This window comes from Salarias fasciatus, chromosome 14, assembly GCF_902148845.1.
Source record: "Salarias fasciatus chromosome 14, fSalaFa1.1, whole genome shotgun sequence".
NCBI classification, from domain to species: Eukaryota; Metazoa; Chordata; class Actinopteri; order Blenniiformes; family Blenniidae; genus Salarias; species Salarias fasciatus.
Genome location: NC_043758.1, coordinates 10,728,216 through 10,743,211, shown reverse-complemented (window position 1 = coordinate 10,743,211; position 14,996 = coordinate 10,728,216).

Here is a 14,996-nt window from a genome sequence, read left to right as displayed (position 1 = left end):
ATAATGCATTTATCTCCTTTACGGTGTTTATTTTATTGTATTATGTTGTTTGAAGTAAGGTCAGAGCAGGTGAAATGTCGGGGACACTGTAGATGAGCTGTCATTTCTTCATTGGGTTATAACAACCTTATCTTTTTACTGGATAGGGCACAATTACACGCTTGTCTCTTAACCCTGCCTGTTTGTAGTGCAGGGTTGTCAAACATAAGGGCTGCTGGCCAAAACTGGCTCACTGTGACACGCCCCCAGCACATAGGGGCAAGCGAGTTCAGACCATCAGGCAGACAAGACCCCAACCCACCCACCTCAAGACAGCAGGAACCAGACCAGTGCAGGTCGCCTTCGTCCTGTTATAGTGAACAGTGCCCTGCTTCTGCATGTCTGAGGTTCGTGTAAGTTGTCTCATATATATTTATTTTTATTTTGAAATTGATCAGGTCGTCTGGCATTCACTGGAGCGTTGATAATAGTAGACAACAGAAGCGGATTATAGAAAAATGGCACAACTTCAGGAACTTTACTCTGCTGTTTCATTATTAACAGGTTCATGCCCTAAAATTTCAAATTTGGAAAGACATGAAACCCTGTGATCCCCAGACATCTAAAAACACCAATCCAGCAGCTGCTGTGATGATCCCAGTGGATTCCTCTAAAGCAAAGCTGTGTGAACGTACACCGAGAGCCAAATCATTAATCAGTATCATGGTCCGGTTGAGAAGAACAAATGCAGTAATGTGATCCGGCGGCGCCAGGCAGCCGTCCTGCTTCCTGCCAGTGACCAGTCGCTCCCCTGTCACAGTCACCTTACCTTACCCGCCTCATGAAACATTCAGAGAGCCACTGAAAGTTATGTGGACTAACAAGCCCATTCCTTTCCTTGCACCTCTGCCTGCAGACAGCCCAGTGCAAGCAACAGCAAACGGGACGGTTTTATTGAAACTCCACAAAATCACCATGGACGAAGCTTTATATATTCCTCCTGAATATGTACCAGAGCTGGCTAATTTATTTCCTTGACCTTTTTTTTTTTCACCCTTGTTGGACATATGCTGCACGCAAGCCGATGCTTGTGGTGGCTGTTTGCCTCTGCGCTGGCCAGTGGACACAACGTCAGTCAAGAGAACCAGAAGAGGTCAGACTGCCAGCCAGGTAGGCTGTCCGGGCATGCAGCTGCACAACATCAATAAAGAGAGCAGGAAAAAAAAAACACTACACCAATATAACCTTGCTCCATTGTGTGTCACGATGTGTTATTTCTGTTAGGTTTCTACTGCCCACTGGACAGTCTGACTGCACTGCCATGTCCTGAGGGAACCTATGGGCCGGACGCTGGGGCTGTGTCTTTGGACGGCTGTCTGGAGTGCCCTGCTCACCACTACTGCCCCAGACCGGGCTTGTTTGCTCCCCGGCCCTGTGGCCTGGTGGCTCGGCAGCCTCTCCCGGGCCAGAATGTTTGCACGTGCCCTGCAGACGGACAGATCTTTCAGGTGTTGTTTGCATGTGTGTTTCACTCATTTTAGAAGAATGGATCTGTCACTTCTCCAGATGTTAGATGGCTGTTGTTTGTCTTTCTACAGTCAGACTAGTGGTTCTGTTTCTGCATGGTGAAGCAAATCCATCTGTTCTTCTATCTCTCAAAGGAGTGAATCCAACTTCTTAAGCATGTCACTTTTCTATGTGTTTCACTGTAAAGTCCTAAGAAAGATCAGTGTGCAAACAAATGCTATCTAGAGAGAGGAGCTTTCTAACTGGCTACTGGAAACCTGAGGCTAAACAATCTGTAGCTCCGAGCTGAGAGAGCTGAAGATCAAGTTCCCTCACTGCAGGGTTTAGTTTCCGTGCCTCTTTCAACGTGCACAGGCGTTGAGGTCTCCTCTCATCAACTTGGAATAAAGGGAATGAGATTTTCTGATCTAGAGTTGTGTGGCTTATGGAGGTTTGTTTGGTTTTTTTTCTAAAGGATTATTAAGAAAGAAGGCAAATAAAGAAAGTAGATCAGTTGTAAAGTTCAAAGTTTTGTTTATCTTTAAATAAAAAACAAATGTGTTAAATTAGGTTACAACGTGACCAGGGTATGACCTTCATCTCGTTTCCTGCAGACCAGTGATGGGCAGTGCCTCTGTTCCATCGGGTATCAGCCGACCGGCACCGGGGACGTGTGTGTGCAGCGGCTTTACGACATCTGCAGGGATGGGAAAAGTCGCACGCAGGCCGGAGACTGTCTTGACAGATATCAGTGGTCTGGTTACTGCAGACAGGAGGTGAGGCGTTGAGCAATCATGTCACTCTCAGATGTACGCACAACATGTAGGGCAAAGGCAACTGATCTATCTCTCGCAAAGTGGCACTTGACAGTAGACTTATCCTGAAGATATGAGACTGTGGTCTGTTGACAGAACATCAGTGTATAAACACACTCAACAAGCCCAATGAATACGACCTCGATGTCTTTGACCTTTCCTCTATGAACCTGACAGTTTACCTGGAACATGTATACAATCAAAATAACTGTAAACCGTTTCCTGTATATTTCAGCTGATATTACTCTAACAAAAGTGAAATATGCTGTATATTAATTACTTCTCTGCAGGTGTGCCGGAGCGCAGAGGACTATTGGGGTTACAATGCCGAGCTGGGTCTGTGTGTTTGTGAAGAGGCCCCTGGCAGAGCTGCATGTGGAGGCCTCTGCAGAAGCGTTGGGGAAACTGAACTGAAGCTGCAGTGTCAACCCACTGGTGAAATGATGTTATCGTGGAACCATGATGGTCAGGTGAGCACAGTCGATTTCTGATTTTCAAGGCTTCTGTGCAGCAAGGAGATAGGTTCTGGGCTCAAATTCCGGCTCTGTGGAGCTTCTTTGTTCTTTCTGTGTGGGGATTTCCCCCAGGTACTCTGGCTTCCTGCATGGTCCAAAAGCATGCATGTGAGATTAATTGGTGACCTTAAATTGCTCCTAGGTGTGAATGTGAGTTTATATATTCGCCTGTCTCGGTGTCCCTCGCCCCAAGCTGTGTTAAATGTATGCGAATATTTGAATATTCTTGGTGTTAATCTTGCTGTAAGGCATTTGTTGGAATCTGTGGGGTCTTTCCATCTACACCCCTTCCTTCTCCTGTCTTGTGAGTTTGACCCTGTCTGCGCCCCTGTGCTCCTTCTTCTGTGAACTGTTTCCATCTGTATCTTATCAGGTCCTTCCTCCTGGTGTGTCTTTAAACACTGTCTGTCCATGCACGTTTGCATGTTTGCTGGTCTGTCTGTTTAGTGTCTGTGTTGTAACTTGTTTAACCCTGAAACAGCTCCATGCTTTGCTCCCACTGGATCACTCTAGTTTTTTTGTTTATCATACTTATAGACAACACCTGATAAACGTTCAAAGTTGAATGTGATTTGTGCTCGAGTGCTCATCCCACACAACCTGACACCCAATCACAGGTCTTGAGCAGCATCAACAACTCCGCTGACGTGTGTTTAAATGCAACGCATCCTGGACTGGGATAAGAATTTTAAAAAATGCTTTGAATGTATGTAATTGTATATGTTTGATGTTGCAGTTATATTTCAGTGAATGGTGTATCTCTCTTTGTGTATTGGTACTCTGCCAAAAACAGTGGTCTCACTGTACTCCTGTAGCATTTCCACGACGGTAAACACAAACACTATAAATCGTATGAGCTACAACAAAGCATTCTGTACATCTAGACGATTTCGTCTTTATTTCCCGAGCAAGGAAAGCTTCAGACGAGCGTCTCCGGTGTTATGATGACCTACAAAAGGCAAACTGTCATTGTTTGTGTGCAGGTGTCGGCAGTGTCAGGCAACGTGCTGCAGATGTTCTTTAAACGGTGGGACTCCCGGGGGAATCTGCAGTGCAGCAGCCGTCTCAACGCTTCACGTCCTGTGCATATTGTCCAGACAATAGGTGGAGGGTTGCACTCATTCGCTCTTGCACAAACACAGACAATACGTTATTGTCCTGCATTTGATTTCTTTGTGTTGGCCTGTCTCGGCCGTGTCTTCCTTCCTCTCTCTGCTCTCCATGCTGCTGCAGAGGCAGGTTTCCTCGGCCTCCTCGGAGGCCTCCCGAAGCAGCTGCAGCAACTGTTCTCTGACACAACACAGTGGGACACTCAGAGCTCAGCAGGTTTGCAGAAACATTTTTCTCATTAGGAAAATGCAAATAATTACAAATGCATAATCCAAACTAAAGAGTAGATGCCTTCATAGTAAACGTCACTAATTGATGATGTTTAGAGGAAGATTATGAATCTTTATTGGAAGCCGCCAGTGTTGAAAACAACACTCATGGAGAAACGGAGTCCACAAGGAGAGGAAGAGAGAAAAGCAATACAGAAGAAGGAAAGGAAAATGTGGTTGGAGTTCTGAATCCAACAGCGTGCCTCCACCTGGGCGATGTTATTCTGTTTACTGTGGACACGCATCACTTCCCTCAGTATGATATGTAAGTCTTTCATGCAGATTTTGCAGCATTTAATCCACGTTTTGACTGATTTAAAATTTACTCTGAACAGGTACCACTAAAAAAGATGAGAATAAAATTGAAAACTTTTTTTTGATGAGCTGGCGAGCTTTTGAGATGCACCTGTCTGTCTTTCAGTGACAACCTGTACAACACAAACCCCGACTTCGACTGGGGTGCATTCAGACAGCTCGAGGAGGAGCTGAAGCTTTCTTGGACTCCTCCGAGCGTCTTCTCAGTGGTTTTCAGTCAGCCTGGGGTCTATGTTTTCGCACTGAGCAGCCATCAGCACAAACACATGGTAACTACACCTGAAATAATGAAAACATTAACGTCATTGTGTCTTTTTTATAATGTTTTCAAATCACTGAAACATTGGCAAGTCGGAACTTTGTTAACATCTGCAGAAGCAGTCAGCTGGATTGACTCCATCTCCATGTGACCCTGAACTGGATGGAGATGTCAATGAATAGATTTTAAATTATTTTATCCAAAAAGCAGCTAATCTAAATGCTATCTGGCAGTGTCTCTCATTGTCAGACATTTAGCTTCAGTTTTCAAACCCGCTTTAAATAGTTATGGATTACACGTCAAATAACTGTTGTTTGAAATGCTCAATAAGTGAAAGTAATGAGTACTTTTCTTTCAGTCTACTCAAAGTAATCCCTTTTCAAACCACATTTAATAGCATGGCTACTCGCAGGCATTTCATTCTGTGTATTTTGCATCCAATAACCACATTACCTTACTTATAGAGTAAATTTCTTGTTGTAAATTGTACATATGAGGAAAATTTTACATTTGAAATGTTACCTTCATCCAGATGTTTCAGGATATTAAAAGCTAAAACAAACTGATTAAAAAACTATGGAATGCCGTGTACAAACAACAACATACTTGGAAAATCATGTATTTTGCTCTTTCACAGTACGTGCGAGTGATGCCTGCGGGGGGCCAGTGTTACGAGAGCGGCCCTTTCTTCCCCAGCGTCCCTCGCCATGTGACCAGGATGGGAATCAGTCAGAGGCGCAACCTGCTGCTCCGGCCTGACTGGCTGGTGACTGGAGGGCTGCTTTTTGGAGCCGTGGTCATCCTCTGCGCCTGTGTGACAGTGCTGGTTTGTTTACATGCGTAAACACACACTGCAGGCTGTCAATGCGTCCAAAGTATCGATCACGCTTCTAAAGGTTTCCTGTTTGTAGATCCTTTTCCGTGAATATGGATGGCCGGAAAAGGACCCGATCAGAGCGCGGTATCGCCTGCTGCAGCTGGCCTACCAGATGGAAGACTACTCATCGAAAGGTTCGAGGGTGGTCTCGGTTAGGAAGACGCACCGAAACCAACACGCCAGAATCGCACAGGACTCCGCGGAGCCAGGTGGAACCAGCAGTAACAGCAGAAACGGCGCACAGACGCGTGGCCGCGCCGCTCATTCACTGAAAGCCTGAAGGCCAAAACATTGCATAACATGCATTCAAACATTATCTGCACCAAGTCAACTGATGCACCTGCAGTGTGCACACATAACACATACGAACACACCGAAGATTTGAGGGCCCTTGTGGTCTCTTATGTAACTCTGACAGTGACCCCTGGGGTGGTGCTCCCACCCAACCAATTACTGATGAAAAGGCTCTTGTCACAGATCCGGTATCACGTGCAATGACCAGCAGTGAACATGGTAAAAGCCCAAATGTCAGGGGACTTTTGAAATCCAAAGGACAACATCTTGAGGCACACTTTATTATTCAACTTGTCACCAAAAGCATTTAGCCTCTCTGCATGAAGTCGTTTGTACTTTCAGTGTACAATAGCATTATTCTTCTCTCGGTCTTTTAAAAACGACGCCACTCCACATGACCCTGCGAGGGATAGATAGGTAATTGCTTGTCAAATTATGACATTACTTATAAAACTTTGGGTGTGCATGTGAAGACTGTAAGGGAAAATATGACACCAGGGTGGAAAAACATGGATGGATGCAAACTTCAGCGTCATTAATCTTCTTCAGGCATCACATATTTACAGTTTTCTCTGAAAGTGAGGTTATAAATGTTACATTTTTTCGATGTTTCTGATTTTGCCGTTTTCTGTGTTTTCCGTGCTCTTTGTGTTTTTCTCCCCTGACTGCAGCCTGCTCTCACACCTTGAAGGACTTCTGGGATTATGAACAGCAGGTAGATCTGGAGGCATTCAGCAGCAACACCTTCTACAGCCTGCTGCTCAGACAGAGCCTGTCAGTCACCACGCGTCTGGGACAGCTCACCGCCGAGGTCTGCAGCTCTCCATGCCAATGCAAATTCATTACATGAAATGTGAAAGGATTGACGCAAATGCTCTTGTCTCGCTCACACATGCTCCGAACGCGTGACAGCCTCTCCAGGGCTTCTTCCTTCAAATTTAACAATCTATATTCTACACGTCGACATGATATTGTTTTGTGAATAGTTTATAAATCATTTAATGCAGCTGGAGGCTTCAGACAAGAATTTCACAATATGGCTTTTGTTTGCTTTGTCCCAGAAGAGGAAAAAATATCCCTCAATTGTGGCATGACTGAACGCAGAGACACGATTCTCACATTCACATGCAAATACACACCAGGATTCAGCAAATCATTCTAAAGAAAAGGTTTGGAAAGTAATTCACTGACTGGTCGAGATGAATGCGGCCCTCTCAAAAACCTGAAGTACACTGTTAAAACTATTGAAATGGTACTGTAAAAAAAAAAACAACTAAGGTTTACAATGGGATGTCTCTCAGTAATATTTAGACTGTAAAGTGGAAAGAAACTTTTTAACTGTTTAGTTAGTGTATTTACTTATTTATATGTTGTAGTCTGTGTAGGATGCACATCACGTTGTTTTCCAGTGCCAGGTCTATGACTGTTTAACTTTCTGTGTATTGTTTGCTTTAACATCTGCTTCTTCGGCACAGTTTTTTAAATATGATGTGTACTTCAGCATGATATAGGAGCTTTACAACTGCCTCATGGCAAAAAAAAAAAAAGAAAAAAAAAAAGAACAATTTATACAAATTGATACAATCTATCTCCATAATCAAATGTATTTTTCCAGGGAACCAGAGAAAAACACAACACAGGCAGACTGATCTCAGCTCTTTTTCCTTATCAGTGAACAATACACAACACTTGCAGAATTCTTCTTCATTTCTGCTATGTCCCAGGCTTTTACTTTGAAATTGTAAAAAAGGTAAATAGAAACCTTAATGCCTTTTAAAGTGTGGTAGCTTAGAGGTTATGGAAACAGTCGCTCTTCACTCTGTTGGTTTGAATCCGACTGCCCAGTGAAAAGGGACTTTTCTATATGAATGGTTTCCGTTCATACAGCTCCAGATAGCCTGGATGATGTCCCCACTGCATTCATATCCTTTTATCATCGCAGTGGAGTGGAGATGCTTTTATCTTTACATATCCTAATTTCCTGCAGCGGTGGGTACAATAGTCTGGCTCACTTGATATCGCTCCCTCGGGTTTTCATCTCCCTGTCTCAGAGGCTTCACCAATGTCTCACAAATGAAATGTACAGCTATTGAACTAGCTTGGGTGTTGCAGTGGAATGCATCTGTTCCTTTTCTGTCTCCTCTTCCTGTTTGTGTCATGAAACGCTGGCTTTCTCCTTGGCGGTGGGGGATTTTTGTTACAGCCCTGTGGAAAGCTCGGGCGATAAAGACGTAAGAGGAGATGACACTTGTCACTGCCTAATGTCATCCCACAAACGTGCCTGACACACCAGTGTCGCTACACACCTCAGCATCAGGGCGAGCTGAACCGCTTTGAGGAGCTCGTCATGTTTACGTGCTTCTGGTTTTATCTGTGTGCCTCCAGGTGAAGGAGCTGCACCAGGGCGTGCTTGGGAAGCTGCAGCTGCTCCACCCGTCCCTGGTCGCCGAGGAGAGGGCGGGAGAGGGTTACGAGAGGCTGAAGAGGGAGGTAGACAGAGAGGTGGTGCGGAGAAAGTCTGCGGCCTCACACCTGACGTCCCTGCTCGACAGTCAGCTCCAGGTTCATCACAATTCACAGCACACACACACGGATTTCACATTGTCTCTAATAATGGAAATTAGGAGACTAGAAGGCAAACAATCTCACGTTACATGGAGGTAAAGATACTGTGTGAACAAAGACTGGTAAAAGTAAAAGTCACATGAGTGAAAAAACAAAACTGTCCTGAAATGTACCTAAGTACAAAAGTATAAATGAACTTTTTAATCTGTAACAATCAGGGTTAGGGTTGGGGTATATGATCAGAATCATCATGTCTGTCAAACGACATATTTTTGTAAAAAAAAAAATAACTTGGTCATCATGAACTTGTTTTAGCTGCATCACAAACTGTATTTATATGCTGTGGCTTCACACTCCCGGAAAAGAGTTTGATGCATGGGTAGATAAATGGAAACTGAAGCTGTGGTTGTGTTTTAGACAGAAAAACTTGTTTTGCTGATTATAGTGTGTTTTTTGTTGTCGTTATAAACAATCCATCAAAGCTAATTTAGAACATGTTTGTTCGTGTTGCGCGGCGTCAGAGCCATTTCCCAGTGTGTCTGGTCTCCTCCAGGTCCTGAGGCGGGAGCAGCAGGCTCAGCAGAGGGCGCACAGTGTCTTCACATCTCAGCTCAGAGAGTGCAGCAGGCTTCTGTCCAAACTTTACAGCAACAGCCAGCAGTCCTGTGAGCTGCACCAGCAAATGTAATGTTCCCATCATGTCGTCTTCAACATTCAGCAGAGTGAACCCCTTGAAATCTTCACTTTCTTGTGTCCAGTTTGATCCAGAGGCTCGCAGTACTGGGAGAGGAGATGGGGGAGCTGGTGTCAGCGGAGTGCCAGCGTCAGGGGGCCTGGGGGCTTTTGGGTGAGGGGGCGGGGGCCAAACTGCTCTGCCCCGACACAGGAAGTGTTCTGACCAAAGATGACCTCTTTGGTGAGTGAAGTGGCTTCCTATGTGAGATCGTATTGGCTCATGAGGAAACAGCAACATCTACTGATAAATATGCAAACTGCGACGCAAGTCCACCTCCAAAGCAATCAACTAAAACTTTAGCAATAGGCTCTGTTGCACATGACAAAAGTACACGTACTGAGATAGATGCTAATTTCTTGGATTTTTTTAATGGATTTTTTTCAGATTTTTAGCACAGTCTGTGAGCTTCGAGGATTAGTCTTTTTCCTTTCCATATTAGAGACAACAATAAAGTAAATCAGAAAATTTGTCCTAATTTCAAGAAAATTGGAATTTATTTTCCCAGTGTCTCAACATTTTAAATGATAAAAAAAACACAAAGAACACATACATGTTGCAGTGTCCCCACATTTTAAAGGCAACCTTCAACCTTTACTTGTAAATAAAGTAACCGTACAGAAACGCGTTTCATTGAACTGACTATCTTGTCGACATATGAGCCACAAATCAGCTACAAATACTAGCTTGATGTCAAACAGAGAGAAATCTAAAGACATGCTCTCAATCTGATGGAAGCCAGTGCTTACTGTCAATTTTTCTCAGTAATAATAACAAAATCAATCAAGTATAATAGAAATGATACAGACATTAATATTCATTTTTATTTGTAGCAGAGCCCCGATCCCTGGGTTAAAGTAGCATTTCAGGGAAAGTTACTGTAAAATGATGATGAAATATGATTCACTGCTGCATATTTGGGACAGGAGATAAATCAGCATCAGCAGCTTTCTACCCTGTGTGCGACTGAACTGAAACCATAATCATGATCAATCACACTCGGAGGATTCCTCACAGTCATTTCCCCTCCTGCCTTCCTCAGGTCCTGATGGATCTTTACGGGTCTCTCGAGTGGTTCACTGTGATCCGGTCACAGGGCTCATACGACTGAACGCTCACAGCCACATGCTGCTGAGTAATGGTCACACCATGGCAGTGCCGCCGGACTTCTTCCTTCACCCACAGACAGCCAGAGTTCTGCCCATCGCTGGTCACCTGGCCTATGACCCTGCCAGCTCTACGTTAGTGTTCACCACGGACTCCGATACAGGTAACGTGAAGGGTGGCCGCGTGTCGTGGAGGATGAATGCTGAATGAATCTAGGCAAAAAAGATGATGATCGTGTCGATCACAGCAACTGTTTTTGAAGAGAGGACATTTAATGTCCTCCTGGTATTCTGCCTGGTATAAAAAAAGGAAAACAATTATTTATATAAACGGATTTCTCACCGCTGCAGACGTCCTCAAAATCAGTTTACACAATAATCACATTAACCCATTCACACTCACACTCACACACATGCATACATAGCAGGCTGCCATGCAAGTACTCAATCCATCTATTAGGACCAATCTGGAGTCTTGCTCAAGGGCACTTTGACTTATCGACTGAAAGACAACCTGCTCCACCAACACCACCACAGCATCAAAAATATCTTGATAAAAATGATGAAGGTCTAAGATTTGGTGGTTGTAGATTTTTTTTTGTATCCCAGCATGTGTAACATGTGCATTAACACGTGATTTTAATCTAACAATGAGTCTGTTAGCTTATTATTGGACATTCTGCTTTGATCAGACTGATCTCCTGTGGGGCTGATGTGTGTGTGTGTGTGTGTGCACGTGTGCGTGTGTGTGTGTAATCTTGAATGCCCTTGGATTGATTGCACTGTTAACAATGCAACACTTCAAGACTACCTGAAGTTAAAACAGATTTGAAGACTGTTAAAATGTTAGTTTTTGTTTTAAGCTCAGCTGTGTGTTCACTGATAACCACATTGGGAATATGATGGTCATCCATTGTATTATCTCAGCTCTCTTACACACTTCAAGATCTTTGATATTTTTTGCGTGTTTAACCCTGCCTCGTAATTTTACATACGTGACTTTTAGCAGGTCTCTTTGGCTGGTCTGGAGGGAAACGTCCGCTTTTTTAACCACATAAACCAATTATGTTGCATTGATTTTCCATTCATATCACAATTCCTTAAATAACACTTAAAATTTCTTTCACAAGAGCATCATTCTGACTTTCTTTAATTATGATCACTATACAAATTCTTCTTTCTTTTAAAAATTACGATTGTTTTATATCTCATAATCACACACAGATCATTCAAACATCATTAAAACACACATAATATGACTGCTGCATTTTGAGCTGTCTGCACTCCGCCTGCTTCTTTTCAGGTAAAACCGTTTCTAATTCTCCCCACGTTCTTCCCCACCTTGAGCTCCTCTTCCACGCTCCGTGAGCACGGAGTCATGCCCAGATGACCTTTCCTCACACTTTTTATTTATAGCAATCAAATGTGAGACCTTTGGAGGCTGAGAAGAAACAAAAATCATGTGGTGAAAGATTACTGAGGATACAATAGTCCATATAAATAAATCAAATCAAATCAAATCAAATCAAATATAGTGCGTCCATCCGTCTATCCAAAGTAAAATTTCTTTTGATCATATAATTTTGTAAAAAAGACAAAACTCTACCAAACTGTGCTGAATCTTATTTCAACAAATGGATCATCTCAGTATAATTAATACATTCATGAACAATGACTTGAACTAAAAACTTATATCTGTGTAAAGCCAGGTTTACACTTGCATGACTTTTTGCCACGGTGTTGTCGTGGCAAGGCGTGCCAATCTGGAGTCACGAACTGGCAGGCTCCCGCACTGTTCACGAATAGTTCACGACCAGTTTACGAATAGTTCACTAATGTGCACGAATGTGCGCCCGTCAGTGTCACGAACTGGCATAACGCATTCACGCATAGTTTGCACATAGTTTACGTGATTCCCGCATTGGCTTGATGTGGTTGTGCAATTCGGCACGCCATATAAAAAGGGGGCTTCCCCAACCCCGGCTGGCACGCATCCTCCCGCATTGTCCCGACGAGTTGACGAGGAGTTCACAGACAGTTGGCGCATAGTTCACGGCCCGGTGATATTTTGTCGTGAGCAAAATTTTGAACATTTCAAAATTCTCGTCCCGACATGGCACGCAGTCACGACGGGTTTACGCACACTTCACGCCACTTTACGAGTAGTTTGCGACTCGATTCGTGCCAATGCGTGCCTCAGAATCGTGAGAGCGGAAACCTGGCTTTAAAGTAATAAAACTCACCAAACAAGTTATGACAAAAGTGAGATACTGATCCAGTTGCAGGGGACAGTCGTCTTCTTTGAAAGACTGATTTGTTTTGTTTTGTCTGTTTTGAATTCAGGTGACAACAGGAAGTGGAACAACCCCCTCCTTCCTTTCATTCCCTACCCTTCGTCCTTCCACTCAGACCAGCCGCTGCTCTGCAATCGCCTGCGAGGCCTCAGACCGGGCCAGAGACTGCAGCTGGGCGCTCCTATGGCCGACCCCGACACCGGGGTGCCGGTTCCCATCCTGGCCGTGACCATCCATCCCCAGACGGGATTAGTCTACCCGCTGGGAGGGGTGCACATCTGCCCCATCACCCGCCTGCCACAGCCTATACAGATGGGCTATCCTGTGCTGGATTCCAGGAGTGGTAACATTGTTCTCACTGCTGGAGTCAGCATAGATCCAGTCACAGGTCAGTGCATCGACGTGAAATCAGCAAATAAATAAGTAAATAAATAAATCTAATAAAATTAATATTATTACTAATTATACACTTGAAGCCCTCTGCTTTAAAGAAAATGGTGTCTGTGTGTGTGCAGGACATGTGTTACCAGTAGGTGGAGTCCTATTGACAGAGTCTTTCATTGAGCCTCTGAGTGGGCGGATGCTGAGAATAGGAGGAGCCGGCATGCGAGCAGGACAAGTTGTTCCCACAGCAGGAGGATACCAAACCTTACTGAACTGCAAGGTGGTCAAACTGCAGCACTTTTATTTTTGTAGACACATACGGTCCTTTTGAATAAAGGGGGATGAGATCGCTAACTAAGAAACAATGACTATGTAGAGTAAACTCAGTCACTGTTTTCACATGAAGCTGTTGTTCTTATAAGTTGTGAATAATTTGGGGAGTTGCCTGTGAAAAATGGGGATGGGGTCACATATGTCACACGACACTCCCTCAGATTGTATAACATCCATTTGCATGTGGAATTCAAAATGTAATTCAATTTAACAAAGGTTGATTTAAAACACATTGCACCAACGGCAGCTGCATACTTCTCACAGTGAGGTCATACATTAAGCAGTAAGAAAATGAGCACGATCGACCATAAACAGCACAGTAGTAAAAGTGTTTCCTGTAAACAGCAAAAAAGGGAAACTCTCAATGTCTCAGGATCAGGCAGATGGAGGATGGAAGAAAAAAAACACAACAGAACTGGGATGGACCGTTCTTGATCACTTATTTATTTATTTTTTATGAAAAACTTCATTGACAGTAAAAGTTTTGGAAAAGTTATCTTAACACAGCTTCTGTTGGGGGGTGACATCTGAACGTATGATGACAGGTTCTGTATTTCAAACAGAATGATAACAAAACGATTCAGCCAGGGTCTAAGCAAAAGAAAACCTGACTTTTCCTCCACCAGGTTCTGGCCATGATGTTTAAAGTTTTGGACCTCGTGAAGCCGCAAACAGAGGAGTGGATTTCAGATCCATCCCTTCGACATCTGCAGCCCCACTCAGGGAGTGAGAGAGGGAGCGGTCGACAGGACCGCCTCCTCACTGCAGCCGAGGAGCTCCAGCAGGCCTGGGGAAGGAGCCTGCACTGCCAGCTGCAGCTGCAGACCAGGATGCAGATGCTCCTGGACTGGGCTGTTGGTCTCCAGCAGGATGGAGGGACACTCGGTGAGGAAAACGGCGTGAGCCAGCCTGAGCAGTTGCCTTTTACTGTACTGATGAGGTCCTCTGTTTCTTCACCTCCTCCTCTCATTCTCTCTGTACTTGGGTGCTTATCTTTCTTCGAGATGCCCCCTCAAGATACTATCTGAGAATGGAGAGCGCACTTTCTGCTATATGCTATCACTGACCTGTCAGAAAGAGTTGCAGACCTGATTTTTAGGGTCAAGTGAAATGTTAAAACTGTATAAATAAAGCTCAGAAGCACAAACCTCAAACACCAACAGTGAACATGACAATTAGCTATGTAAATATTAGTTATTTTCACTCACTTGTTTATGTAGATGTGGAATTATTGATTTGAACATCTGGAGGAGTATGAAATGGGCTGCTGAGTCACGTTCTTGACTGTAAATTTACTCTCACTTCTCATTTGCCTTTTGTCATTGAAAGTTGAACTGAGAGCTCTTCAGTGATTAATTGGAGGCATCAGTGCTCCTGTTTAGCATATTTTTTATATATTGGATAGCTTGCCTGTTATTCAACACAGTTTTTAATTTAAGATGTTTTCTATTCAATCCTCCAAAAAAAGTATGTTAATATTTATTGCCTATAGAAAGTTCATTTATTCTGGTTTCCTAATGCAGTCCAGTCGGTTAATTTGTGACCATAAATTGCCAATAGTGGAATGTGGTTAACAGGATGTGGTTGTCTCTCCCCGAGTTTGTCCTCTGATGAACTGGTCAACTGTCCGGCTTGTATCCTG